The sequence below is a fragment of the Pteropus medius genome, unplaced genomic scaffold, assembly GCF_902729225.1.
Source record: "Pteropus medius unplaced genomic scaffold, Ma_sr-lr_union100, whole genome shotgun sequence".
Lineage (NCBI taxonomy): Eukaryota > Metazoa > Chordata > Mammalia > Chiroptera > Pteropodidae > Pteropus > Pteropus medius.
Window position 1 is genome coordinate 23,022,315 of NW_024340692.1, and position 11,136 is coordinate 23,033,450.

The 11,136-nt window shown below is 36.0% G+C and overlaps 1 long non-coding RNA gene across 5 annotated transcripts in view; it reads right to left on the minus strand.

Moving 5' to 3' along the window:
- LOC120588447 (uncharacterized) overlaps nucleotides 1-11,125 on the minus strand; it is a 106,877-nt gene extending 95,752 nt beyond the window's left edge. For all 5 annotated transcript variants that reach the window (XR_005649269.1, XR_005649251.1, XR_005649292.1 and 2 more), the window contains exons 1-2: nucleotides 11,034-11,125; nucleotides 8,131-8,190 (exon numbers count right to left, since the gene is read on the minus strand). This is a non-coding gene — a long non-coding RNA (uncharacterized LOC120588447). The remainder of the gene's footprint in view (nucleotides 1-8,130; nucleotides 8,191-11,033) is intronic.
- Between the last annotated feature and the right edge of the window lie 11 nt (nucleotides 11,126-11,136).

The following is an 11,136-nucleotide window of genomic DNA, read 5'->3' on the forward strand; positions in this document are numbered from 1 at the left end:
ACAGACTTAAAAAATATATTTTATATTTTAGTACTGCTAATACCACTTTTCCTGCTTTCTAAACAAGGGACCCTACATATTCATTTTGCCCTGGACCTTGTAAGTTAGGCAACTGGCCCTGGACATCTCTTCAAATTAATTTAGAGCCATAAGAGTGAAAAGTTTGACATGAGGAGGTCATTCATCTCATCCTCCAATAAGCACCAATTGTTTTTATTGTTGTTAATTACACAAGTGACTTAGATTGGGTACCTGAAAGGAGAATCTGAAAGGGGGAGCTATTCTAAGACAATCTGGGGGGATTGGAACTGGAAGAAGGCCAGAAAGAAAGTTCAATTTCAAGTAAAATCCCTTGAAGTCAATAAAGTCAATTAGAGTGAACTGCAGGGGAGCTGCATAGAATGAAAAAGTAGGTCTTTGAAAAGAGTTGCTCAAGTGAGAAACTCAAGCCCTCAGTCCAAGAGCCTATGAGGAATGAATCCTATCCAGAACCACATAAGCATACTTGGAAGCAAATCTTTCCTTAGTTATTGAGTTTTCAAATGAAATCACAGCCCCAGCAGACACCCTGATTACAACCTGAGGAAGAAGCACCTAGCTAAGCCACACCTAGGTTCCTGACTCACGGAAACTGAGATAATAAACGTGTGTTGTCAAAAGTTGCTAAATTTTGTGGTAATTTGTTATGAAGCAATAGATAACTAATATATGGTATGAACTCTTTTGCATCTGGCTTTTTTCACTCAACATGAAATTTGTAAGATGCAGCCATATTTTTGCATATATAACAAGAGTTTATTTGCTTTCATTATATTTTATTGTATGAAGTTACCACAATTTGTTCTCTTGAGAAATATTTGAATTATTTCTAGTCTGTGGCTATATAAATAGTACTTCTTTGAACATTCTTCTGCATGTCTCCTAGGACACATATGTACACAACATCTGCTGACTACATATTAAGAGTGCAATCGCCAGGTCATAGGCTATGCATATATTCGGCTTTCCATAGTACTGCCAGCAGTTTCTAAAGTACTGATAATTTACTCTCCCAACAGCAGTGCATGAGAGTTCCAGTTGCTCCACATCTTCGTCAGCTCTCTTTTTCATATTAGCCATTTCAGTGGGTATGTAATGTTCAAAGAAGCACTATTCATATAGCCACAAACTAGAAATAATTCAAATATGTAATGATTAATTCGTTTGTTTTTAAATTTAATTACTTAACTTTCATTTCCTTCATTAGGATGAGTACATCCAGCTTTTTGGTTATTTTTAATATTTTCTTTTTTGAAGTACTGTTTCAAGCGTTACTCATTTTTCAGTTGAGTTGTCTGTCTTTTTCGTATTGGATTCTAAGATAAACTGGAATCAATTATCCAGAAGTATTGAAAAAATATGTTTGTTTGTTTGTTTGTTTGTTTTGCCTTTTCACTCTTTAGTGATCATTTTTTCCATCACTTAGATCAACAATCCATAGAGAATTGATTTTTATACATGGGGTGCAATTGGATCAAAATCATTTTTTTCTATATGAAGACTGACACATTAGCATTTATTGAAAAAAAATTTTACCCACTGTAGTGTCATCTTTGATATAAATGAAATAAGCATGTATATCTGGGTCAGAGTCCAAACCTTCTGTTCTGTTCCACTGCTCTATTTATTCTTGTGTCAATACCACATTGTTTTAATTATCACAGTTTTAATGAGTCCTACTGTCTGGTAGTATAAGTCCTCCAGATTTGTTCTTCTTTTTCATAATGTCTTCCTATTAATTGGCTCTAAGAATTTCCATGTGAATTTTAGACTCAGCTTGTCCTTTTACACACACACACACACACACACACACACGCACACACACACGAGACTCTGATTGCTATTGCGCTATTGCATTGAATCTACAGAAAGTTTGGAGATTATTGATTTACAACATTAAGTCTTACAATCAATGACCATGATATATTTGTCCATTTAAGTCTGATTTAATTTCTCTCAACAAAGTTTTCTTCTGTGTGGAGTTTTTCCTTATGTGTTTGATTTTTAAAAACATTTTTATTATAAAATAAAACATAGATTCAAGAAACCACAAAAAACAAATTTATAGCTTAATGATATTATTAGACATACCCTTGTAATCACTACCTAGGTCAAGAAATAGAATTTTGCCTGAAGCCCATCCATTTGACCTGATCCAATTATAAAACCTTTCTTCCAAAAAGCAATCATTTTCCTAACTTCTATAATTAACTCTTCCTTAAATTTCTTTATAAATTTCTCACCCAAGTGTGCCTCCCTAGACAGCATGGTTTAGTTTTGCCCAGTTTTAAACAATTCTCTTCTCTTTTAATCTATGTCACTTTTTAATCCTTTATTACCCTACAATTTATCTATGAAGAATGCAGGCCACTTGACCTGTACAGGCTTCCACAAAATGGATTTTGCTGAGTACATGTTCACGGTGCAGTTCAACATGTTTCTCTGTCCCTTATATTTCCCGGAAAATAGGTAACTGATCAATCCTTTTGAAAAGACTACCTTATTTCATCAGGAAGCAGATAATGTCTGGTTATCTCTTTTTTTTGTGATATTAGCAGCCATTGATACTTGATGACTCATTAGGGATTGCAAATTTATGACATTCTAACTTGATCATTTATTTTTCATTTATTGGCTGGAATATTTATGAACAGATCTATCTCTTCATCTACAATTGGGTTACACAGTAGTACAGTTCACAGAGGAAAGACAGGATAAAAGCATGGTCATTCCCCTATCCCGCCCCTCTTCTACCTTTTTAAAAATCAGTTTTCATTATAATGAATTCTTTTTTGCAATTATCCTCATAAGTTGACAATTTGGGTTTTTGGTGTCCACAGAAACCGATATTTAAACACATTTGATTGGCTTCAAATGTTCAAAAACACTGAAGTGCAATTTTTTCCATTGTCCATGGAGAGCCTCTTCTCATTTGGCTCCTGAGTCCTTTTGAAATTTCTCTCATAGGCTTTGATAACTTCCATGTTATTTAGTATCACAAGGTTTTCTAAGCTTATCTCTCAGAAATGCTCCACAGACCTGAAATCAGCTATTTTAATTTCATAACCCGGGCTCTATCAATGTTTTTTGCTACTGAGTTGGTTATTATTTCTTGGCCTATTCAATGGACAGGGATCAGATGTGCTTGTGTGTGTGTCTAGAATACATCGTGGTGTTGGTTGTTCTGGCTTAATAGTCTCACTATTAATATGCAGTTTCTATTATTATTATTTTAGAAAAGTTTCTTGAATTATACTATTAGTATTTGTTGTTTCAACTTTGTTCTTTAAGGGTTCTATAATTTATATGTTACCTTTTTTGCCTATGTTTAATATTCGTCACTTTCTCTTGAAATGTTTTTAACTGTTTCTGTTTGTTTTAAAATTTTAGAATATTCTATAATCTTCATTTATTTTTCATAAGACATTATCTGTTGTGTTTATTCACTTTTGTGTTTCTCCTGGTGAAGATTTTACTCCAAAATTTTTTTTCTGTTCTAACTCATCCTGAGATCTGTTTTATGTTTGAACATTACACCAACCATGCATTACTAGAATAAAACCAGTTTGGTTGTGTTGTATTGTTATTTCACATATATCATAGATATAGTTGGTGCTCTTGTTTATAATTTTTGCATATATGTTCAGAAGAGAAACTAGCCTGTGATTCCATTCTTGTAATATTCTTTTCAGCTTTAGGCTAAAGTTTATGCTGACCTCATAAAAAGACATGAACAGTATATTCTTTTATTTCTGTTTCCTGGAAAATTTGTATATAATATTGCTGCTATTTCTTCTCTAAGTCTTTGGAAGAATTTACCAGGAAAGCCATTTACCCCTGGAAATTATTTTCTGTAAAGGTACAAAATTACACAAACAATTTTTCGAATAGATACGGGATTATTAGATATTCTTTTCTTTCTTGACTTAGTTTTGTTAAGTTGCATTTTTAAAAGTGTGTAATTCAAATGAATTTTCAAATGTTTAAGTATAAAATTTATCATAATTTTAATAGCTTTACTGATATAATTTATATACCATAATCTCATCCATTTAATATACACAACAGCTTTTAGTGTATCCACAGAGTTGTGCAAGCATCACCACAATACAACTTTAGAAGATTTTCGTTCCCCCTACGTAAAAAAAAAAAAAAAACCTGTACACATTATCAGTCATTTCCTATTCTCCCTCAGCCATAGGCAACCACTAATCTACTTTCTGTCTCTACAGATTTGCCTATTCTGGGCATTTCATATAAATGGAATCATACACTATACGGTCTCTTGTAAGTAGCTTCTTTTACTTAGCATAATGCTTTCATGGTTCATCCATGTTGTAACATGTATTAATATTTAATTCCTTTTCATGACTATTCCATTGTACAGATAGTCCACATTTTGCTTATTTGTTTATCAATATATCGACATTTGAGTTATTCTATCATTTGATATTATAGATATGCTTCTATGAACATTCATGTACAAAGTTTTTGTGTAGACATAAGTTTTTATTTCTCTTGAGTATATATGTCTAGTAGTGGAATTGCTGGATCATAGAGTAACTTTGTGTTTAACATTTTAAGGAACTTTCAAATTGTTTTATAAAATGGCTACATCATTTTACATTCTCGCTATCAATCTATGTGAATTTCAATTTCTTGTCTTAAGGCCTAGCACATGCTCTACCCTGGAGAACGTTCCATATGCATTTGAGAAAATGTGTATCTTGCTGCTTTTGGGTTGAGTATTGTATAGACGTTAGGTTTAATGAATTTATAGTGTTGCTCAAATCTTCTATATCTTGTTGGTCTTACGCCTAGTTGTTCTACCCATTATTGACAATGGAGTATTAAGTCTGCAACTCATATTGTTAAATATGCTATTTCTCCTTTTAATTCTTTGTATATTTGGCATTCTCTTATTAGGTGCACATATGTTGATAATTTCTATGTCTTCCTGATGGATTGACCCTTTTTGCATAACAAAATGTCCCTCTTTCTATCTGGTAACATTTTTTTTTGTTTTAAAATCTATTTTTCTGTATTAGTTTAGCCATTCTTGCATTCTTATGGTTTTTATTGCATGACATATATGTTTTTGCCCTTTTACTTTGAACATGTTTGTACCTTTGAATCTAAGGCGTGTTTCCTTGTAGACAACATAATTGATATTTTTAATCCAGTTTGACAATCTCTGCCATTTGATTGGATTGTTTAATACATTCATATTTAATTTTGTTACTGATATGGTAGGATTTATGTCTGTCATTTTATCCTTTGTTTTCTATGTTTTATGTTTTTGTTTTTGTTGTTCCTCTATTCTTCCTTTACTGCCTCCTTTTATTTAAAGCGGATATTTTCTAGTGTAATGTTTAATTTCTTGCTGATTTTTAACTACATTTTTGAGTAATAGATGCTCTAGGACTTATGATACATGTCTTATCAGAATCTACCTCAGATTTATACTGTTTAATGATAGAAATCATATAAAGCTACCATTGCAGTTCTCCAGAAATGTTCTATACAATGCTGATATTAATGAAGAATATGTGAATCTCAAATCTTTAGTTTGTATTGTTCCATCATCAGCAATTATTCTCCCAATGTTGCAATAACAATAGTTGAGTCTGAAGTGTACCTTCATCTTTTCCTAGAAGTCATTCCGCAAGTTCAAAAAGTTTTCAAAGTTGTAAAAGTTTCCATGATGTTTATCAAGTTTGCAAATGCCAATGAAAATGCTAAGGTAGCACTGTCCAAGATGCAATATTCTTCCATGATATCACCCAACAACTTTAAATATATGCACATATTTTAAATACAACTTAGATCTGTGACATGCTTTAGCCAATGGAGCGAGCAGACATGATGCCAGCAGAGGCTCTAAATGAGCTTGTGTGGTTGGGCTCATATTTTATGTTTCAGTGACCATTATGACAAGAGTGTGCTCTGGGAGCTGCTGCTCCACAGTTGCCCCATCTTACGCCACAAGGTCCCAGAGTAAGATGTGTGAGACAGATTTCAAATTGACCAAAAGCATGGAGTAAAAGCAGCCATCTGGAGGTCTAAAGCAGTGTCACTACAGCTTACCCATAGATACAAGAAAATCAAATTCTTGTTTATGTCACTGAGTTTTGGAGTTATTTGTTCCACAATATTTTTGCATTATAATCAGAAATTTTGATAATTCTTGAACTCTTGATGCCTCATGGTACAATTCTCATGGTTAAAGTTTTCCTAAATTATTTTGTGCCATAAAGACATTTCCCTAAACTTTTATTAAATATAATGTAAACTTCTTCCCATTCATTTTCTGCAGGTATGTAGTTAAAATGTTTTTTATAAATCTAAAAGGATGGAAAATTATAAAGGAACATCTTTGTGGATAGCTGTTATTCACAGGAAAAAAATTACAACCGAGATGGGCATTTTGCTGAGTATAGAACACTGATGCCCCCAGTGCCTCTAAATGCCAAGAGAACAAAAGCACTTAATCACTATTGAATCCTGTTCTCTCCACTTGAGAGGGAGAACAGATTGTTCTAAAGTAGTGGAGGGATGCTCTTAGCAGCTATTTGCAACACTCTGTGAGCTTAGGTATTGTGTTGCTACGAAGCAGAGTATCGTCTAAACGTAACTACAGAACCTTGAAACTGGAAAAAGAGAGAAATAGCCAGAGAACATGTCCTCATGGTGATCCATTATTCATTCGTTCACCAAATATTTACTGATCAGGTTGACTATGTGTATAATACCATGATGAGAACTGCACTGAATACAGAGATGTGCCCCCACTCTTATAGAGCTTAGATACTAGAAGGACAGAGAAGATATGGATGCCTCATGGCAATTCCAGATGTGTCCCATTAAATTGTTTATAAGTTCAGAGGAGCAAAGGGATCCATATCTTGCTTGGATTCTCAGTGAAGTGTTCCCAAAGAAGGAGGCGTAAGGATGATGACTAGAAGAATTTTTAATATTATAATAGGCAGAGCTGGGATGCAGCAAAGATACAGAGACAATTAGACCCATAAGATTTTTTTTTTAAGTCTAGAAAGTGAAGTTAAAGCCAAATTATGTCCATCTTAAGAGTTTGGGCTGTATTGTGTTGGCAATGAGTGTCATGGAAGGTTTGGAACAAGGCAATGGCAAAGTCAAAAACCTTGAGAGGTGTACCATGGATTATAAACCACTGTAAGTATGCAGGCCTGAAATGAGGCCACTGGTGGACTGGATTACTGAGAATGAAAGGGAGTAGGGTACAAGACAAGGCTGCAGAGATCATAGCCCTTCATGCCCAGGAGATATAGTACACTGCAGACTAGTTCATTCAAAGTGCCAGTGCATAATGATATAAGGAGTTTGTAATAGAATGTTACTCAACACACTACTTCCTTCATCAAGAAAGTCTGGCCTGCTGAAATAAACAGACATGATTTATATTCTGAAGCAAGCTCTTTATCTTATAGAACCATAACAGTTCTCAACCAGCAGCCAGACTGTGGACTTCGCATTGAGTAGCACCATTTTAGATCACTGTGAGGAGGTCGGTCTTTATCCTAACAGCAACAGGAAGTCGTGGAAGGATTTGAAGAGAAGGTAGTGGTGGCTGCATTATGGACCATGTATTGGAAGGCAGCCAGAGTTAGTGGAAAGAAAACAAGGAAGTTTGTGTCTGAAAACTAATTTTCCTCGTGAAACGAGAGGTATCCTCTTTAGGTAAGAGAGCAGGAATATAGAACAGAATCTAGAGGTGCCATGAAAAGAGTAGAGGAGGCTTAGAAGAGCCATTGTGAATAGCTCTAAGTTACGGAGTAGAAAAAAGAAATGGGGACCACATGTCACTTAACATAAGATAGCCTGTGTTGTTGATAGAGCCCTGGGATTGGCTCCAACAAACATTGCTCGAAAAACAGGTCCAGAGAAGATGCATGTTTGAGATTAGCAGACGGCATTAACATTGAGGTTTCATGGACAGGTAGGTTGGCTTGGAAATCTGGGTATAATGTTGTCAGGATGGATTAAGAGTGGTGTAGAGTGAATAAGAGGTAAAATGATCCCACTTAACTGTATTCTAGTCAAACAATTACTCACCAGACCCCTGAAGGAGGAGAGCCAGTTTCTTGTACCGCATGTTCCTTCCAAGTCATGCACCTGCAGGAAAACCAAAGCATTTGTCTTAGGCCAAGCATAAACCTGGCCTGTCAGAGGATCCAGGGGTGCTGTGCAGAGGCAGCTTTTGCTCACTGTGTTCAGGGAAGCATGTGGGTAGAACCCACCAGATGCTGAAAGGAAAACTAAAGTCATAGGAGCCAAAAGAAGAACTATTAAGCCATAATTAAATGGAAGTAGAGGAGAGATTATCTGGCAAGCCTTGAAAGAAATCTTGCCAGACAGAAAATAACTAAGCTTCAGGAAAATGAATTTTAAATTAATTGTGTTAAATGATTAATTAATATGAAGGTTTCCCTAAACTGCATTCATAGGCAGCAGCTACAAGGCGCTGATAATGACTTAAAGGGAAAATAGAAGAGAATGCTCTAACAGTCATTATTCAGTATTTCCTACGTACCAATACTATGCTAAACATTGGGAATACAGCATAAATGAGACATGGTCCCTGCCTTCAAAGAGATTACAGTCTATGGGAGGAAAACCATCTAAAAAGATGTTTATCATTGCATATACTAGTGTTATGATACAGAGACATCAGGGAGTAGAGCAGTTAGGCACTAAACAGGCAGGGAGGTGAGATGAGGATTAGAGAAAGAAGACATCCCAGGGAGAAAGCTGGGAAAGGTGTGGAAATTAGCCCACTAAGGAGGGAGTAGAGGTGGAGGGTCCCAGGTAATGGAGCAGCATCTGTGAAGGCCCAGACAGGAATGATAAAACATCAGAAACTTTAAGCAGTGTTGTGTGCCTACATTCAGGGAGGAATGTAGCAAGAAATAGAAAACAGAAGCAGTCAAATCACGAAGGAGCCTATATGACAAGCTAAGGAATACAAATCTGACACCAGGCAATGAGAAATCTTTGGCTTTCCAAGAGGCAGTCTGATGTATGGAGAGAGATATTTTTGTTAGAAGTCATCAGCCTGGAGAGGAAAGTAAGCCTGAACACGGGAAAAGATCACTCAGAGAAACTTTGAAATGTCAGAAGGAGTGAACCTGAGGATGGGAATCTGAAAAAACACCAATATTTAGAATGAGTAAGCAAGAGACATCCAAGAGTGAGACAGAGAAGAAGGAATTAGAGAAGCGTATCAGGTGGCTTCATGAAAAACAGGGAAGAGGGAGCTTTAAGAAGAGAGTGGACAACTACATTAAGTGGTGCTGAAGACTGACAAATGGTTGTAGCAACAAAGAAATCATACTGAAAATTGGCAACAATTTAAATTGCCATTAACAGGAAAATAGACAAATTACTGCATTTTCCTACGTGGGCATCCTATATAGCAAGGAAAATATATCAACCAGATCTTTACATGTCAGCATGGATAAACCTAGCCAGGAAAAGGCTAAATAAAGCAAGTAGCAGAAGAAAACATAGTAGGATGTTATATGCTGTTTAAAAATACAAATGTAGCAGAAATATAAAAATATACATTGCAATGATGTAAAACCAAGTACAGAAGAGCAGTTATCCAGGGTCAGTTAGAGAGCGGTTGTGATTGGGAAAGTGGTTAGACAGAACTCTTCAACAGGAATGGTAATGTTTCATTTCATAAGCTAGTTGGAGGACAGAGGAGTGTTTGCTATACAGTCATGCACCACTTAATGACAGGGATAGTTCTAAGAAATGCATCATTAGGCAATTTTGTCATTGTGCTAACATAAAGTGCATTTACACAAACCTAGATGGTATAGCCTACTACACACCAAGGCTATACGGTATACCACTGTTGTCTGTCATTAACCGAAACGTCATGGGGAAAGGAGATGAGGCTCATGACTGAATATATGATAATTTGAGCACGTTGCATGTACTAATCAGTGACTACACCTAGAGAATTTTAGTGGAGTGTGCGCATGTTGGTAATGAGTGGGGGTATCCAGAACGCAGTGGGTGGAACAGGAATGCTGTAAACATAATGCCCAAGGCCTGACCAGATGACTATGATTGTTCCAGAAACTGGATACAAGTACATACAGGTTCGGAGGCCAATGTTAAAAGGTAAACTGAGGCATATTTAAATTTTTTTTTTAAGAGTTTATTTGAGCAAAAATCAATTCAAATCAGGCAGCACCAAACTGGAGGTGGTTAAGAGTGCTTTACCAAAGCTGGGAGAGACTTTTATAGGAAAAAGGAGGAAGCAAAGCATAGAAATTATTGACTGACGATTTAACGCCGATTTGGCTGTTTGTGACTGGTTGTCCTTAGCTTTTTGATTTCATAACCTTGAAGCATTTATAGGCTTAGATTTTGGTTTATATATGTAAGTTGCCACAGCTTTAGTGACACATCAGCCTAATGACTGCCTTATTTAATTCATTTAACACCAATTGTCTTGAGTTCTTCCACTTACTTAGCTATAAGTCACTTCATCTGCCTTGGTTTCTCTTTTGTAAAATGGATATACAGTAGCGAACTCTCTATGGAGTTGTTAGGAAAATTAAATGATTTCATACTGATTTCAGTGCTTAAAATAATGCCTAGGAGACAGAAAGTACTAGCTATCAGAGTTAACCATCATTATTATCAGTACAAGGAGATCAGTAGTAACCACAATAAGATCCTGAATACTTGGAACACTACAATTTGCCAACAATCATGTGAGGTAAGAAGAAACTACGGAAATTAAATCTTTGCAGAAATTAACATAGACGTTCCTACATCTCTTATTGACTGTACTAGCTCTCTCCTGGGCGCTGCAAGAACAGACACTTGTGAGAAGTTTAGAGTACTTTTCAAAATGCGTTGCTACATCCCTATCTCACTTTTATTCGGATCAATCAGTAAACCCTTCTTGGGAACTACGAATTCCAAAAACCACTTACCTTTTGCTCCGCCCCTGCCTCGAAGGACCCGCCCTTCGGCCTCAGGCGCCGTCTCCACGAGAGGCGGGGCCTGCGTGCAGACGCACGAAAGCGCGCTGACGTA